A 19,122-nucleotide genomic window follows, 5' to 3' on the forward strand; every position below is an offset into this window, starting at 1 on the left:
TCATTTGAATTGTACCTTCAATATTTTGTATGTATTGCTTTGATCATAATTTCCTGGCCTTGGTTAAAAAGGTGTAAGACATTCCCAACCCTCTGCATAAAGAAATTTATTTTCCATTCAGTCCTAAATGGCCTTATCCAGAGAACGTGCCCCTTAGTTTAAACTTTGAACAGAAGGAACAAAGAATAGGGAAAGAACTTGAATTTATATTGCACCTTTCACAACCTCAAGAATGCCAAAGCACTCTGCAGACCATTGAGTATTTTAGAAGTGTAGTCATTATTGTCACATAGAAAATGTTGCCACCAATTTACACACAACAAGGTCCCACAAATGGCATTGAGGCAATGACTATATTATCTGTTTGGGAGCTGTTAATTAAGGCCAGAATAATGGCGTAGAACTTCCCTGCCCTTCTTCGAAATAGTGATGCAGACCTTTGACATAGATATCTGTGGCAGTCCCAAATTTACAAGAGACATTTTTTGAAATCCTAATTTGGAGTTGTGCCCAGTTATTATCTCTAACCTCTGCAAACTTTCAACCAATGCTTAGGTTGCTTTTACATTGCAGGAGAACAAGCTTAAGTGATCCTTTCTCTAACTGGCATTCTAGATTTATAACGTCCTCCTGTGAATCAGCAGCATTGTGGGAAATGTTGGAAATGAATGTACTTAATTGGTTATAAAGTTTACAGAGGTCATGAAACACATGGAGAAGTCGTTTTTGCTTTTTATTTGCGCGCAGGCTGGCATGGACACTTTGGTCAATGCTGACGTGTGAAGCAGTCGTGACATGAAAAGAATGAAATATTTTTATATGAGAACTCCATGAGATGATTGTCAAAATGCATTTGCCAGAAAGACAACGGGAAGGCACAATGTAAACAGGCCACCATTACTAATGGTTTCACTCAACTTGGATCTAGTAGGTGCCATTTAACATCAGTGTTGTGCTCAGCACGGATCCATGCAAGCCAGTTAAACCGCAGGAGAGGCCAAAATCAGGATCCGTGCCTGTTCACAATCTAACTGGCTCGTTCCCGTTGACAGGTTCCGGATTCCGCCCAGATGTGGCAAGAAACCAATTGAGACCAAATAAGAGCAATGTGCATCTCATTAGCGAGATGTAAGTCCAATCTACAGGACCAATGGGGACTAACTAATTCCACAGCGAGAGATCACACAAGCACCATTTAGCACTGATCACACAAACATGGACCAGGCATAACAGCACTTGGGGCGTCTCCCAGGCAATTAGAGACACCTTGGTGGTCAAGGACAAGGCAGCGTGGTACCTTGTTCTCCTACTGGGACCCAGACACATTGGCATTGCCAGGCTAACAGGGTGTCAAGGTGTCACTGCCAAGGTGCCCAGGTGGCACCACCAGGTTGACAGGGGCACTGCCAAGGTGGCAGTATCATGGTGCCAGCTGTCAGGTTGGCACTGTCAAAGCCTGAAAATGGGAGGACCCTCAGTGACCCCATAGCGTGGTTTCCTCACTTTGGGGGGGTATAGGGTAATGCTCATGTGTGCAGTGGGTGTCATTACCTGTGGGTGGGGAACTTGGGGGACCCTCAATCTCACTTAGAGATTTTGGCACCCTTTAAAAATGGCGGCCTGAGCTCTGCGGAGCCGATCTCACCGTCCAGTTAGCTCCCTGCTGCAGAAAAATCTTCTAGGGCTGGACCGGGAAGAAAATTGACTAAGTGTGGGTCAATACTGGAGTGGATCTCACCAAAAGAGCTGGTGGGAAGCACTCCACCAAACATGCCCGAAATGACACTTCGAGGCTTTTCTGCTAAATTGCACCCATATGTCTCTCCTGTGGGCATCATGAATTGGATTCAATTTGAATTGGTTTTCATAGCAAGCAAGGACATGGATTAAAGATTTGCTCCGTCCACTCTGGGCACCGGCTTTATAATTCTGAGAAAGGATTAACATTTTTAAAAAGTTTATACTGACTGTGGGAGACCTAAGCTATAGAAACCAAATGTAGAGTGGGGGAAAAACTCGCATTTATATCTCACCTGTTGCATCCTCAGGACATCAAGCACACTGACATGCAGTGACAAAGCAGTTTACAGGAATTCAAGTACCTTAGGTTGTAAAAACATTACAAAAGCAACAGAGTTTCCAATATTTTAGTGACTCATGGTGATAAATTGATAAATAGTTGCAATTCTGGCATTGTTAAAGGATCTGTTTCCATACTGGGATCGCCCAACACTTTCATAGGGTGTCTGGTGAAGAAAATCTTCACTTAGCTGCAATTGATCCCATGCTCTCCCACTGCATACAACCTGTCCTTCTGGCATTTCCTTCCTCTCTGGCTCCTAAACCCTGAATCCCCACCTGATACACTGTATGTGGTTGCTGTTCAGATCAGCAAAGTTTATTTTAGCTACTGTTCAAGGGGCACCACTGTTGAACAAAAAACATAATGTTCTTTTAATCCTTCCACATCGGTCTGTCAAAACAAATGGAGAATGGAGCCACAGTTTGCCTTGGAAACCATTGAGATAAAATGCCCGGTCATCCGCCCAAACGTTATCTTGAACATGAAGCTCCCACTTTACATAAGGGATGATTGTGTTTCATATTATAAATTATGCAATAAATTGTTATGTTGTGGACCCGGGTTCAATTCCGACCTTGGATGACTGTCTGTGTGGAGTTTGCATGTTTTCCCCGTGTCTGCGTGTGTTTCCTCCGGGTGCTCCAGTTTCCTCCCACAGTCCAAAGATGTGCAGGTTGGGTGGATTCACCCTAAATTGCCCGTTAGCATCCAAAAGGTTAGATGTGGATAGGGCAGGGGGTGGGCTTAAGTATTGGGTGCTACTTCGGAGAGTTGGCGCAGACTCAATGGGCCGAATAGCCTCCTTTTGCACTGTAGGGATTCTATGATTCTACGAATGTGCTGTCTGAAAGGCTGGAGGAAGCAGATGATATCACCACTTCTGAAAGGGGTTTGGATCAACACTTTGCAGGGAGGATGGCATAGTGGTGCAGTGGTTAGCACTGCTGTCTCATGGCTCCGAGGACCCGGGTTCAATCCCGGTTCTGGGTTACTGTCCATGTGGAGTTTGCACATTCGCCCCGTGTCTGCGTGGGTTTCACCCCAACAACCCAAAGATGTGCAGGTTAAGTGGACTGACCACGCTAAGCTGCCCCTCAATTGGAAAAAGAACTGGGTACTCTAAATTTATATTAAAAACACACTTTGCAGGACTATGGGAAAACAGCAGGGGCATGGAACTCACAGGTTTGCGCTTTCACAAAGCTAGCACAGGCAGAATGGATCTGATGACCCGCCTTCTGCAATGTATGATTCCGTGAATGGCTCCAGATGGGCATGGGGCAAGAGCGAGGATGATTAATAGGAGACGCCACTCTGAAACCCAATACCAACACAGTGGCCAAGGACACGCAGCATGTTTGAAAATGTACAGTATCATGTAGCTTTTCCCTACATCATACTGTCTTATGCACATACTGTTACTAACACCAGATATGTTTGTAATTGCATAATGCAAAAATATAATTAAAGGGGTAAACTCTTAACCTTGCCTCTATGAGAAATGTCGCAGTTAACATTGCGACTATAGCTAATATTTATTGCATAATATTGACATTTTACACAAGGATAATAAGGGAAAGTATTTAAATGGAGTGGAGACTGGAACATTGAGGAGATTTAATGTTGAATTGGGTTGGCTATGAAGTGCCTGTTGATAATATTCTAACGCCCCACCCCCACCCCGCCGCCCCCGCCACAACTCCATTTGTACTGAATAACACATGATTATTTAACTGGGAGATGGAGAAACACGACAAAATAATATGACAAAATAAATACGATAGATCTACTCAGTTAAATTGGGCCTTCTTTAGAGAAAGTTTGTTGAGAAAGAAGCATGGGATCTGCCTCCTGTACAGATGGTGAGAGACTGCACTCTCTCGCTCTCTCTCTCAGGAAGCGGAAAGGTGTTTGATGGTGACTTGTGTCTTATCTGATCATCCAGAGATATGGTCAACAAAGGAAGCTTCTTGTTCCCTCTCAGTCAGCGGAGTGTGATAACAGCGGGTAAGGGTATATTGTGACATTGTCTCATCACACCAGATTAAAGCCAGAGTGCCATCCAAATAATTCCTTTACAACGCTCCTTTTGTTAAGAACAACTGCTCCCCATTCTGACCTGAGATAAGGGCCGAACTGCGATCTTACTTATTCTGAATAAAGGAACAGGAGCGGGTTAACCCTTGATTTAACCCAACATACCTACAGTGTGAATGAAAAGAGCTAAAATATTAGTAACAATAGCGCCCCAATTAATCTCACTAAGAACTGGAGGTTCAAACAGTTTATAGGCGATAATGGACTCCTGTATTTAAGCATGAACAGGAAGACTAAGTATTCATAATCTTAATTCACATATCAAAAGGCCTGAAATCATCCTCTACACTATTGGCAAAGTTCTGCTTCCACATCCCCTTGTTCTTTCCTTTCCGATTTTGAAACACTTCCAGCTTATTTCTGAGTTAGAATTGGTCCATCAGTTCTAAACCCAGTCTCACCCCTGGGAAAAGAACTGACCAAGCCATCATTGTGAGTTCCATATGGACCTGTTACCGGCAAGTTGCTTCCCTAATGACAGTTGTAAGATACAAGGACCATACTCCAGTGTTTCCTGTACCCAATTGATCAAATCCCTTCGATTGGATTCTCTTTCTCCTTCTGGCTCTCCCTCAAAGTGAAGGAAAATATTTGTCACTGAATGTCACTTGATTGGATTCATTGACATTCAGAGACATCCACTATTCTCCACATAAAGCATCCAGAAGGATCCCACCTAGGTCCCACCTAGGGGGAGAATGTCAGATACTGCTTCCTTATGTTTGCTAAAACCAACCCCCTTATCCCAAGATTAGGTACACATTTGCAAGCCGGAGCCCAAAGCCTGACGCTAGACAATTATCACATCTGATAGTACCTTTGCCATGAGCTTACTGATGTTGTAACAGTCCCCCCCAGTGATACCTAAAAAAACCCAGAAAGACCTGCATTTTGACAGCACCTGTCATGACTTCAGGCTATCCCAAAGTGCTGCACAAACAATTAAGTACTTGTTGAACTGTGAACACTGTTGCACCTTAGAAAATATTTGTACTCACCAAGATCCCACCAAACATTGGGACAATGATCAGCTAATCTGTTTTGAGTGATATTAATCACAGGTGAAATATTGGCCAGGAAAAACAGAACAACAAAAACATCAACAACTTGCATTTATATAGCACCTATAATGTAATAAACTGTCCCCAGGCGCTTCACAGGTGTATTATGAAGCAACGTTTGACACCAAGCCAACTAAGGAAATACTCAAGCAGATGATCAAAAGCTGGCCAAAGAGATAGGCTTTGAAGATGTCTTCAAAGAGGAAAGCAAGGGATTGTGGTGGAGAGGTTTCAGGAAGGAATTCCAGAGTTAAGGCCCTCAGCATCTGAAGGCATGGGGGCAATGGTGAAATTATTAAAATCAAGCTTGAGCAAGAGGCTAAAATTAGAGGAGCGCAGGTATCTCAGAGGGTTTCGGGGAGACAAAGAAAGGGAAGGATGAGGCTATGGAGAGATTTGAAGACAAGATCAAGATCTTTAAAATTGAGAAGTTGCTGAGCTGGGAGCCAATGTCGGTCAGCAAGCAGCACTGGGATGATGGGTGAGCGAGTGCGACTCGATGTGATTTAGGATACGTGCAGCAGAGTTGACAAAAAGTTACATCTCTGGAAAGTAAAAGATAACAGTCTGGCTAGGGCTGCTTTGGAATAATCAGGTCAACAGGTAACAAATGCATGAATAAAGGTTTCAGCAGCAGATGTACTGAGGGGGGAGCAGAGTCAGGCTCTGTATTTAATTTTGGGGTGAGGTCAATTGGTTTAACAGCCAATAAAAGCCAATGATTGAAAGGATCAGGTTTTGTTCAGATAATATTACACTTCCTGCAGTACTTTAGTTTCTGCGAAGTTTATTTTAGCTGGTGCATGATATTTATAAATCAATCTGAGCATTGCACTTCTCACTGCCTCTAAAGAGAGTGTAGGACTGAAGCCCAGTCCTTGCACATTCTGATGGACAGACGATATGAATTGACACAAGGACATTTGTTTCCTTTCAGTAAAGTGAAATCTTTGATCCATTGGGATCAAATGTAATCTTTGGGTCCACAATAGCTGCTAAATCCACAGGTGTCCAAAAAATGTGCAGGTTAAGTGGATTGGCCATGCTAAATTACCCCTTAGTGTCCAAAAGATTAGGTGGGATTACTGGATTACAGGGATAGGGTGGAGGCGTGGGCCTAGTTAGGGTACTCTTTTGGAAGGTCGGTGCACGTTTGATGGGCTCAGCGGCCTCTTTCTGCAACTGAAGTGATTCTATGATTCTTACAAAATAATCTGCTGGAAATCTTAAAAAATGGATGATGCTGGAAATGCACAGCCAACCTCTGTGTGGGGATCTGGAGAAATTTCAATCCATTTCCAGTCGTTACTTAACGTGCGTCCTATTGTCAGTGCTTTTCTGTTTTTTTTAATGTATTTTATTACAAACGAGTATCAAAACAAAAAGGTACAGCACACAAACAACCCGGGAAACATGCTTCCCAACAGTCAACTATACAGTTTGTACAATTTCCCCCCCCCCCCCCCATTTTCACCCCCTCCTCTCCCCCCCCCCCCCCCCTCGCCCTGCGATGAGCAACTCCTCAAACATGGTCACGAACATCCCCACCTTTTCTCAAAGCTCTCTACTGAACCCCTTAACTCATACTTTATCTTCACCAACCGCAGGAAGTCGTACAGGTCACCCAACCAGGCCGCTACCCCCGGTGGCGATGCCCACCCCACTCCAGTAAGATTCGCCGCCGGGCAATCAGAGAGCAAAGGCCACAACATCAGTCTTCCTCCCCTCCATGAGTTCCGGCTTCTCTGAAACCCCAAGTATCAACACCAAAAGGTCCGGGTCCACCTCCTCCCTCACTATCCTGGCTAAGGCCATGTTGCAGGGAAAAAGTCAGCCTGAGTCAGAAGTTTGAATTGCAAGATAGGGTTTATTGTCTGAAGCTCCAGGGAGAACAGCGGGCCAGCGTTAAAAGACAGCGCGATTCAAACTTCTGACTCAGGCTGACTTTTTCCCTGCAACAAATGGCGCTGTGAACACGGGTCTGATTTCTGACTTTCTGGCCGGTGGCCACGGCACGGAGGTCGGGGTCAGATTTCCAACGAATCTGGAAAAACAGTCAGAACGGATACAAGACACGGTTTAAACAAAAGGTACCTTTGGGGAAATTTGGGGTTCTTACATTTAAATTTGGGGAACGGGATTCTAAATTTGGGGTTCTTAAATTTGGGGGAACGGGATTCCTGACTAAGTATGGTAACTGTTTAAAATATAAGTTAACTTACAGAAACTTTTAATTCCGGAGCAAGTGAGTTTTACTCAAGGTGAAGGGTCAAGGAACCCAGAGGTAAAGGTCGGGGCAACCTCAGAAAACAGGTAAGTAATTATTGTTTAAAAGTTTTCCATACAATAAGGAACAGAGCTAAAAGTAAACTCCAGTATTAGTGAAATTGACAGGGTAAGAAGTAAGTGATCACAGGGTGTAGATTCAAAGTAAGATAACTGTTGTAACTAACCCATGTATTGTGTATAGAAAGCACTACCTGTGTCCCTAAGCAAAGGACAGTGTCTGTCTCAAAACCTTGCTTTGAACTGGTGTTAAGAGGAGAAATCACCCACGCGAAGGTCAGGATTTGAAGTAGGAATTGAGACACAAGGGCACTTGGAGTGAAGGACACGGGTGGTGGAAATCGCGTAACTAAAAAGACCCTGTAGTGGCGAACAACGCAGGGTTGAAAAAGGGTTACTAACTTACAGGGGCTTTGCTGATAAGTATAGTGTTGTGGTGAGGAATAGGAGATCGATCCCCTCTGACCAAAAGTCCGCGTTTTTATGCGGCAATCCTTACAGGGACCCGCGAATTTTGTGTCACAACTCTGTTCGTCTATGTGGAAGATCGTCTGAATAGCAGGTGGCCAGGGGGCCAACGGATCAGCCTTGTTAGGTGCAGGCGGTGGCCAAGCGGGAGGTGCTGGAAGGTGTCTGACTCGGGGTGATCCCTGGGCGTATACCCTACTAGGACAGCGATAAGCCAAGCGTGAGGTGCCAGGAATAGTGGGGGGGGGGGGGGTACAGGGGCAAGGAGACCCACTGTGACCACACTACGAGGACACATAGCAATACTGTACAGTGCTGGGACAGGAGAGTGAATAGGAGTGGGATAAACAGTCGGGCACTTTACTGTAGTCAAGCACGCGGGGGTTGTGGGTCTGTCCAGAAAATGGCAGACCGTGTTGTTTTGAAAGGAGTGTCTGCAGACTCCCTCATGTTTAAGTATTTATCAGCCAGAGAAGCGATAGTAGCCAAGATGAGAAAGGAAGGGTGGGATGCAACACAACCTTTAGAACACCAAAGAGAATGGATAAATGGGATAAAACGGGATAAAGTAAAGAAGATGGGCATCATGTTAGTAACTCAATTAGCGGGACTGATTGAGGAAGTAAATGCCTCCTCGGATGAAAAGGAGAAAGAAACCAAACGAATCAGTGAGCTGGAGGAGAAGATTAGGGAGTTAGAACAAGAGAATTACATGTTGAGGGTAAAGCAGAGGGAAAGGAGAACAGACCCCTCACCTCCATATGAGCCCGTGCAACTTGGGGCTACCGCTCCGCAACAGGAGTGGGACACGAGGAATTACAATTTGGCACCAGTCACCAGAGGGGGGACTGAGGCGCAACCAAAAGCAAATTACAAACCTTTCACCCCAGGAGAGAGACAACAGATTATGGCCTCCCTGGAGCGACTGAGTCCCAGAAGTGCAAATTTGAAGTTTTGGGAGGAACTGGATACACTCTGGGTGGGACACCAACTACACCTCAGAGATGTACACCAGCTGGTCAGGGCAGCCTGCCCAGCGGATAAGTGGAGACTGGTAGCTGGTGGACCCCCCACTCCAGCCGCCCAGGATAATAATGAGGGAAGATGGACCCATGCCGTTCCCTTAACGGCAGAAATAGAAGTGCAGCTGGTTCCCTTTGCGCAATTTAAAATTGAAATACAGCGGGTGTTAGGGAACTCTCCCATTAATTGGAGCAAGATTACTAACACAAAACAGCAGAAGGGAGAGGGAGCATCCGAATTTGGGGAATGATTGTTTAAAATCTATAAAGGATGCTCAGGGCAGGATAACTTCGAGAGGGGGGACAGAGCCTTTGTCCAAGCCTTTAAGGACGGGTTATCCGAAATGCATCAGGGAATCCTGAGAATGGGAGTGATAGCCTCCCAAGATTATGATGAGCTAGTCGAGTGGGCTAGCAGGGTACAGGAAGGGAAAATGCCCCAAGCAAAACCAAGACCAGACAGGATAGGAGCCTCTTACCAAGGAGACGAAGGAGGGAGTGGGCCCAGCTGCTACAAGTGTGACAGACCGGGACACATAGCTAGAAATTGCAGGAACCCACAAGCAGGAGATAGGCAGAGGAACAACGGGCCCCGCTGTAATTACTGTCACAGGACAGGGCACAGGGAGGCAACATGCTGGGAGAAGCATGGTAGACCCCAGGGCCAACCTAGGCCCACTGCGGAGCCACAACATTCCCGGAGTCCGCAGGGGTGACAATCACAGGCCCCCATTCAGGAGAATAGGGAAGGGAAAAGGATTCACACAACCACTCCCACCGAAGACAGCCAAGCTAAACCAAAGCCTGTTTCAGACCACTCTAACCATAAAATCAGGAAGGATTGATGGGGGTCAATCGCCCAGGTAGCAGAGTTGGGAGCCCTCACACAAGCATTACGGCAAGCCAAAGGAGGAACTGTAAACATCTACACGGACAGCCAATATGCGTTCGGTGTGATCCGTGATTACATGACCGCATGGGGCAAAAGGGGATTCCTTACGACTGGTGGTACCCCCATTAAACACCAGCAGCAAATAACAGCACTGCTAGAAGCTAGCGAAGGGCCTAAAGAGGCCGCAGTAATAAAAATAAAAGCCCACCAAAAGGAGCCAGGGAAAGGTACCCCGGGGTGGATCCATTATAAAGGAAATCAAGCCGCAGACAGAACAGCACAACGAGCACTGGAAGACAGTGCTATAGAGGAACAACCCTTTGCAGTCCTTGGGATAGAAAGGGAGGAAATCAATATCCAGAAATTACATGAGGACATTCCACAACCGGAGCGAGATAGATGGAAAGAATTAGGGACAGCCGAGGGGGCTGATGGAATTTGGAGGAAGGACAATAGCGTAATGGCACCAGAATGTATTGGGACCACCTTATTGGAACTACACCACGGACTCTCCCATACAGGCAGAGATGCAATGATAAGCAGCCTGGAGAGAGAATGATGGTGGAAGGGATTGGGGTGAAATGTAGCAACATATTGTCGCAACTGCCCGTGTGCGCACAGCACAATCCCGGGAGACCCATAAAAGTTAGAATGGGACACCAGCCGAGACCAAGGGGGCCCTGGGAACAGATACAAATGGACTTCATAGGACCGTTGCCACCCTCTCATGGGAAAACATACTGCCTGGTTATTATCGACCAATTTACCAGGTGGGTGGAAGCATTCCGAACAACAAATTGTACTGCCACCACTGTGGCCAGAATTTTAGCAGAGGAGATACTTCCCCGATGGGGAATGCCAGTACAAATCGATTCAAACTTCTGACTCAGGCTGACTTTTTCCCTGCAACAGCCGCGAACACTCCCGCCCAGAATCTCTCCAACTTTTCACAACCCCAGAACATGTGCACATGATTCACTGCCCCCATCCCCCACACCTCTCGCACTCATCTGTTACCCCCTGAAAGAACCCACTCATTCTCACTCGAGCCATATGTACCCTGTGCATAACTTTAAATTGTATAAGGCGTGCATGAGGAGGTCGCGTTTATACTACGCAGTGTCTCACTCCATACTCTTAATTGATCTCCCCTACCAGCTCTCCTCCCATTTTTCCATAATATTCGCCACCCGCTCACTTTCCTGTTCTCCCAGCCACATGTTTATATTTCCAATTCTACCCAACCCTTCCACATCCGGAAGCAGCAGTTGCTCCAGCAGGGATTTTCTCTGGAGACTGGGGATACTGGGGATCTTCGAGTTGCCCTGGATGTAGATGTCATACACGCTGCCAGGGTAGCGGGCACCCATGTGCATGATTCAAAGGTGGTGATTCCACATGCTCTGAACATTCAGGGAGTGGAACCCCTTCCTTTTATACAGGGCACTCTGTGATGCCCGGTGTTCGCAGGGTGGACTTGCATGCCATCGATCACCTCCTGGGACTGGGGCATCTTGGAGATGGCAGCAAATCCTGCAGCCCAAGCATCTTGATGGGCCTGGTCCAGCTCAAAGGTGATGTAGTCTGGTGACCTGGCATACAGTGCATCCGTAAACTCTCGGATTAATCTGTGGGCTGATGACTGTGATATGCCACATAGGTTCCCGCTCGAGTCCTGGAATGACCCGGTGGCATAGAGGTTTGGGCTGCAGTGACCTTCACGGCCACTGGGAGCAGGCATCCTCCTCCTCCACGGGGTGCCATGCCTGCGAGGACATGGCACAGGTACCGCACGGTTTCTTTGCTGAGATGCAGTCTGCACCGGCACATGGTGTCTGGCATCTCATTGAATGACCAACGATGCCGGTATACCTTGGACTGTCGCTGGCCCTCCAGTCTGCGTTTCTCCTCAGCCTGATGGACGGCCGGGTCTTCAGGCTGTGCGACAGCCTCCTTCACATGGGGTGCCGCCTACGTTGTTGCTGTTGCCTTCTGCAGCATCTGTCCACCTTGGCTGCCATAAGCAATGCAAGGGCAGCCTCCGTGGAATCAGCTCCAGCAAGCATTGTTTTATCTGGAAAGAATTGGCGAAGGAGAGAGCTCGACAATCAGTTGGGGTTTCCATTCCGGGATCCTCAAATCCCAAAGCCTCCCCACCCTTACCATGATTCTTATCAGAGTGCCATCCCGTGTGCCAGTTGTGCTGACAATCTTTGCTCTGCACACTTAATCCTGGTCACATCAGTTGCCCCTAGATTCCAGACCCCAGACCTCTGCTGGAGTATTAGGGAGGTCGTGCCCTGCTGCCCTCCGCTCATCCACGCACTTGCCCTTTTCGCGAGAGGATTCTGAAGCTCTGCTCTTTAGATTTGGCAGCTGCCTCTAAAATGCTGTACCCTAGAGTACAGGCACACTGTTCAGGCATCAAAGGTTGCTGGACATGCAGTGCACTAATCAGCTTCTGAGACATGGCAGGTGTGCACTCAAGGAGACACCTGAGAGTTCAGCAGCGTGAGATGCTCTCACAGCCAACAAGGCTTATTCCTCATTTGATATATGCTTCAGCTGTGAAGCTAGAGGCTGTTCCCAGTCAAAGGGAGTGAATCTCAGGATAGAAGCCACAGCAGGGCTCTGTCCTGGAAGTGTTTGGTAGGACAGTCAGGCTGCAGTTGTGGTTGCCCCTGTTGTGGGTCTCTGCAATGTTTTCAGATGGCTTTAAAGCCTCACAGACGCAAAGCCCCTGACCTCCCCACCGGCCCATTGTCAACCCCCGACCTGGAACGCTTCAGCTCCTTGACCAGACCCAAGCCCCTGAGGGGTGTTCCCATTCCCCCGTCCTTCTATCCGAGCACTGGGACAGCAGCTCCGGTGTCCTTGAGCTGCATGACTGAAAATGGAAATAGCTAGCCATCTCCTCACATCCCCTCAGTAGCTAGTGAACTGGATTCCCGTTTTTGAAAAGGAGTACTGAACAACGCCTGCATGATTCCTGCTGGGAAGTTGGCTAATTCCCAGGAGGCTGCTGCATCTTGTTAACAAGATTAAAATTAATGCAAATGAGGGTTAATGACATTCTCACCATTTTTGGGTGCGATCCAGAACTCGCCATCGGGAGCGGGTCGGGTGAATTACAAAATGGTTTGTGACGGGTGAGAATCTCGATTTTGCCCTCGCCCGTTATTCACCCGGCGTACTCTGATCTGTGCCGGGCACAACGCGGTTGCTGAATTGCACCCATAGTGCTCTATCACAGGTAAATCTCAGTGCAATGTCACAGGTAAATCCCGGGTGGTATATCACAGGTAATTCAGGTGTGTGATGGGGAAACTGAGGGAATGCCCATTGAGGACAAGGATTTAAATTGCAGGTTTGTATTGAAGACAACAAGCAACATGTTCCACAGCTGTTTTAAAGATATGTTGAAGTTTTTTTTCCAATTTTGTTTTTGTTCTTTCTTTTATATGGACAGTGCTATTTTTATTGATTCTGTTAAAGTAATTTTTAATTTTATTTTCATGATTGAAGATGATTATCATGTTTATAGGTGAACATGTTATTTGTTTTAAAACTGAAAAACTATTTTAAAGTGCACTATATTATAATATAACCCTACGTGCAGCATGCTTTAAAATGTTGGTATGTTTTAATTTAGAATATGGCAACTGAAAATTTAGTTGGGAAGAAGAGAAGTCAGAACTCCTCGGACCATTAACAATGAAGATTCTCGGGCAGCACTGTGGCGCAATGGGTTAGCCCTGCTGCCTCATGACGCCATGGTCCCAGGTTCGATCCTGGCTCTGAGTCACTGTCCGTGTGGAGTTTGCACATTCTCCCCGTGTTTCCGTGGGTTTCGCCCCCACAACCCAAAGATGTGCAGGCTAGGTGGATTGGCCACGCTAAATTGCTCCTTAATTGGAAAAAATTAATTGGGTACTCTAAATTTTTTTTAAAACAATGAAGGTTCTTGAAGCAGGACAAAATGTAAATTAGGCCCTCTCTCTACAGGGGTCATAAAATGCTGTTACAAAATGGTTCTAACCTGGTCATAAGATTGAAAAAATGCCCCCCAGGGATTTTTCCTTTGAGCTGTCACTGTTATTGTAACATCTGATTTGTTTTATTTGTGTTTGTCATCTTTATATTTCTGCGTTGTTTACTTCAATTATCTTATTCATTTATAATTATGTCATAATTAAATGTGTTTTGATGTTTCAATAAGACATTTGTAGAAGTTTGTAAAGTTTAATGGAAAACATTTGTTAACAAAAATAATGTTCTGAATACAGAACTTTTACACCATGTGAACAGCTGCTGTATAGTTTAATAACCACCTTGATTTTTCCAAATTTTTTGCAATAAAATATATCTTTTCACTTCAACACAACAATCAATAAAATGTATTTTTTTACTTGAACACAATGGTTCTGTTGTCTTTCTGTAACTGGGCGGGGAGGAAGGAGAGCGAGGGGGAGAGGAGGAAAGAGGAGAAGGGGTAGGGGAGGGGTTCGGGAGGGAGGCGAGGAGAAGGGGAAGAGGGAAGGTTCAATGTCCAAAAGCAGCAGTTGCCAGGCAAACTTGAACTGTCCTTGTGTCACCAGGAGCCTGGGCTTGCACACCTCCACCTAGAGGTATGTCTGCATCAGGGTCCATATTGCCCTCTTCCAGCTCCTCCACTTGTTGTGGCACGTTATCTTAGGGTGAATGCTCAGTCAATGCTAAAGAGCAAAGTTGTGCAACTCACTACAACTGTCGAGAGTATCATCTTCACTGATCAGGCAGTGCACCAGTTAGACTTTGGCTTCAGGTCTGCCTACCCACCCTGGCTGCCCTGAGGAGGTTGTGCAGTTTTTTCCATCACTGCTGGCCGGCCTGGACAGTTTTGTCCACTGTGCTCATCGCCTCTGCCACTTTCACCCAGGCACGGCGAAAGGTGGTGGCTGGCAGCCTCCTTCCTGGGCCGGGTTACAGGGTAAGGCACCTCTCCTCCACCGCATCCAGGAGGGTCTCCAGCTCGGTGTCAGTGAATCTTGGGGCCGCCTTGTTGGCTGGGATGGTGTGTGTGGGGAGTGAAGTGTGTCTCTGCAGCTGCAGCTTGTCAGCCTCCTCAGTGTCAATCATGGAACCGGTGAATCCGGCCCTGTTTCTCATTAGAATCAATTGGGTTCCACGTGGCGCAGGTGTTAGCCTCTTAACAGCAGAATCGGTCCAGGCATGGCGCCGGTTTTGCTGTCGTGGAGCTCTACGAATTCTGCATTGGCATCAACACTTGAGCGGGTTTCTCCCTTTGCTGACGCCGATTTCGTATTCGCCAATTGGGCGGAGAATCCATTTTTACGACCGATCGGGGGCGGCGCCAGTTTTTGGATGCTCCGCCCCCTCCAAAACATCTTCATCGGGGAGTACACCGCATGCCATTGGGACGGCCTCAGGACGTTATCAGAAGGCCCTCCCCTGATCCTCCACCCCCGATGGACCGGGTTCCCGATGGCACGGGCCACATGTGCCCTCAGTTTTGGGGAACGTGTTGTACGGCCCGACCGCTGCAGGTCGTTGACGTGCGCATGCGCGGCCACGGACCCGCCAATTCTCCGGCCGTTTATTTTGTGAGGGCCGTGTGTTTTCCAAGGCACGGCTGCTGCTCCCTCACCGATCGGAGGGTTGGTGCTGGGGCCTCGACGATTTTTTCATCGTAGTATGTCACAGTTAAATCGCAATGTGTATTATAGATAAATCACAGTGTTATATCAAAGTTAAATCAGAGTGATATGTCACAGGTAAATCCGAGTACTTTTCCATAGGTAAATCATGGTACTGCATTACATGGAAGCACAATATTATGTGACAGGAAAATCACATTATATCACAGGTAAATCACAATGTTATAGAATGGGTAAATCAGGGTGTTACATCAAAGATAAATCGCCGGGTATGATTCAGCGGACTTAAAACAAAATCCGCTGTCGGGCACTTTAGTGGGATGCTTCTCAGTGGTGGCACCGTTGAGGAACACCGTTATTCAATGGCACTTTGCCGTTTATTTTGGCCGGTGGGAGGGGGGGGGTCTCCTTGACGAGGCTCCACTTAAAAAGATTTCCTGCTGGCAAGCTGATCTTGCCAGCCAGAAAGGCTGTTTTCAGATCAGGGCATGGTTTTGTCCAGAAGCCCCGATCTCCACCCCATTTCAGACCCCCCCCCCCCCGCCCTCCCCCCCTGCTTTCACCCACTCAACATTCCCAGGGCACCCGGGAATACCACCCCTGAAAGTGGCAAGGCCCCCTGCAAATTTGTCACCTGAGCACCCTGGCACTGCCAGGTAGCAGCATGGCATGGCCCCTGGCACCCTGGCAGTGCCACTTGGTACCCTGGCAGTGCCACATGGGAACCCTGTCAGTGCCAGGGTGGCAATGCTTGGATGCTAGGCTGGCAGTGCTAAGGTGCCCAGGTGCCAGTGAGAGTGCCAGGGTACCACGCTGCACTGCCAATGGCCTGAAGATGCCCCATCAGGTGCCATTACAACTGGTCCACATTTGTATGGACCAGTAGTGAATGGTACCATGGCAAGGTCTCCTAGGCCGGGCCAGTGAGCACCGAGCGCCGGGTGAATGTCTAGGTATTTAAATGAGCCAATGGGGCTCATTTAAATATTCAGATCTGGATTTCAACCAGTGAGGGTGAGATCCAGATTACACCCGGCGAAACAAGTCAAGTGAATCGCGTTCAGCCTGATGCCCGGCGCATAGCCCAATTTGGGGCTCTCGCGTGATTCCCCCATTGCGGCAGGCACTGCGCCAGGAGCAACGGGTCACAGAATCACACCCACTGTGTTATTTAACAGGTAAATTACAGTGTTATATTACAGAAAAATCACGGTGTTAAATCACAGGTAATCATGATGCTTTGGAACAGGTAAATCGCAGTGTAAGATCACAGGTAAATCCGGGTTTTAAATTACAACTAAATCCGGGTGTTATATCACAAGTAAATCCGGGTGTTATATCACAAGTAAATCCGGGTGTTATACCACAAGTAAATCCAGATGTTATATCACAAGTAAATCCGGATGTTATATCACAAGTAAATCCGGGTGTTTTATCACAAGTAAATAATTTTATTATATTGCAGGTAAATCAGGGTGTTATATCTCAAGTACGTCAGAGTGTAATAGCACAGGTCAATCATTGTGTTATATCAGAGGAAAATCATAAGTAACTAGAGTGTTAAATCACAATGTTATATCTCAGGAACATCAAGGTGTTATATGGCAGGAACATCACAGTGTTACATCACAGGTAAATCAGTTTTATATCACAGGTAAATGATGGTGACACACGGGTAAATCGGGTTGTTACAACATAGGTAAATCACGGTTGTTACAACATAGGTAAATCACGGTGCTATATCACAGTTAAATGACAATGTATATCACAAATAATTCAGAGTGTTATATCACAGTTAAATCAGGTAGTTAATACATCTGTAAATCAGGGTGTTATATCACAAATATTATATCACAGGAAAATCAAAATGCTATAATACTGGTCAAGTGTTATATCACAGGCAACACATGGTATTATATCACAGATAAATCACTGTGTTAGATCACAGGTACATCACAGCATATGATTCAGCGACCCCAGCAGGAATTCCCTTTAACTGCGGCCTCGGCAGGAAGAAACGGTGAAATGCCGCTGAATAACAGGGTGATTCCCGGTGCTGCAGCTGCCGAAAATCACCGCTCCAAATTCACACGAAAGCATACTTAGTTTAAAGTCCGCTGAATCGCGCCCTCAGTGGTGTATCACAGGTAAATCATGTTGTTATAACACAGGTGAATCACAGTGTTATCACAGGTAAATCACATTGTTATAGGTCCAACAACAACAATCTCTCCCTCAATGTCAGCAAAACTAAAGAGCTGGTCATTGACTTCAGGAAGCAAAGTATCATACACACTGTTGTCTGCATCAGTGGTGCCAAGGTGGAGATGATTGACAGCTTCAAATTCCTAGCTGTGCACATCACCAACAATCTGTCCTGGTCCACCCACATCGCGCTACGACCAAGATAGCACACCAGCATCTATACTTCCTCAGGAAACTAAGGAATTTTGGCTTGTCTGCTCAACTTTGGAGAGACCAAAAGCAGACATTGAGTAAATTTGTGGAGAAAGACAGATTTTTAATTAGTAATGGGTTGAAGGGTTACAGAGAATGGGCGGGAAAGTGGAGTTGAGGCCAAGGTGAGATCAGCCACGATCGTATTGAATGGTGGAGCAGGATCGGGGGGCTGAATTGCCTAATCCTGCTCCTGGTTCTTAAGTTCGATAACATCAATCCAAAGAAATTACTTCCTCCTGTGTGAGAATCCAGGAGACATGGGTGGCATGGTGGCATAATGGTTAGCACTGTTGCTTCACAGTGCCAGGGACCCAAAAACATCCTATCTGGCTGCATCACAGCCTGATATGGCAATTGCTCGGCCCAAGACCGTAAGAAACTACAGAGAGTCATGAACACGGCCCAGTCCATCATGCGAACCTGCCTCCTATCCATTGACACCGTCAACACCTCCCACTGCCTTGGAAAGTGGGCAGCATAATCAAAGACCCCTCCCAACCAGGTTATCTCTCTTCTAACCTCTTCCATCGGGCAGAAGATGCAAAAGTCTGAGAACACGCACTAACTGATTCAAAAACAGCTTCTTCTCTGCAGTTACCAGACTCCTTTTTTTAAATTAAGGGAAAATTTTGCGTGGCCAATTAACCTCCCTGCACACCTTTGGGTTGTGGGGGTGAGGCCCATGCAGACACGGGGAGAACATGCAAACACCACACGGACAGTGACTTGTGGTCAGGATCAAACCCGGATCCTCAGCGCCGTGAGGCAGCAATGCTAACCACTGCGCCACCCTGCCGCCCTATACCAGACTCCTGAATGACCCTTTTATGGACTGAACTCATCTTCTCTCCTGTTGTAGCACTATACTTCATATGCTTGACCCGATGTCTATGTCCATTGTGTATTTATCGTACTACCTATGTTTTTTCATGTATGGAACGATCTGCCTGAACTGTATGCAGAATAATACTGTACCTCAGTACACCTGATAATAAATCTAAATTTAATCCAAATCTAATACCAGAGATAAATCATAGTGTTATATCAGTGTTATATCACAGATAAATCATGGTGTTATAGCACAGGTAAATCAGGA

This window comes from Scyliorhinus torazame, chromosome 2 (genome assembly GCF_047496885.1).
Source record: "Scyliorhinus torazame isolate Kashiwa2021f chromosome 2, sScyTor2.1, whole genome shotgun sequence".
NCBI lineage: Eukaryota > Metazoa > Chordata > Chondrichthyes > Carcharhiniformes > Scyliorhinidae > Scyliorhinus > Scyliorhinus torazame.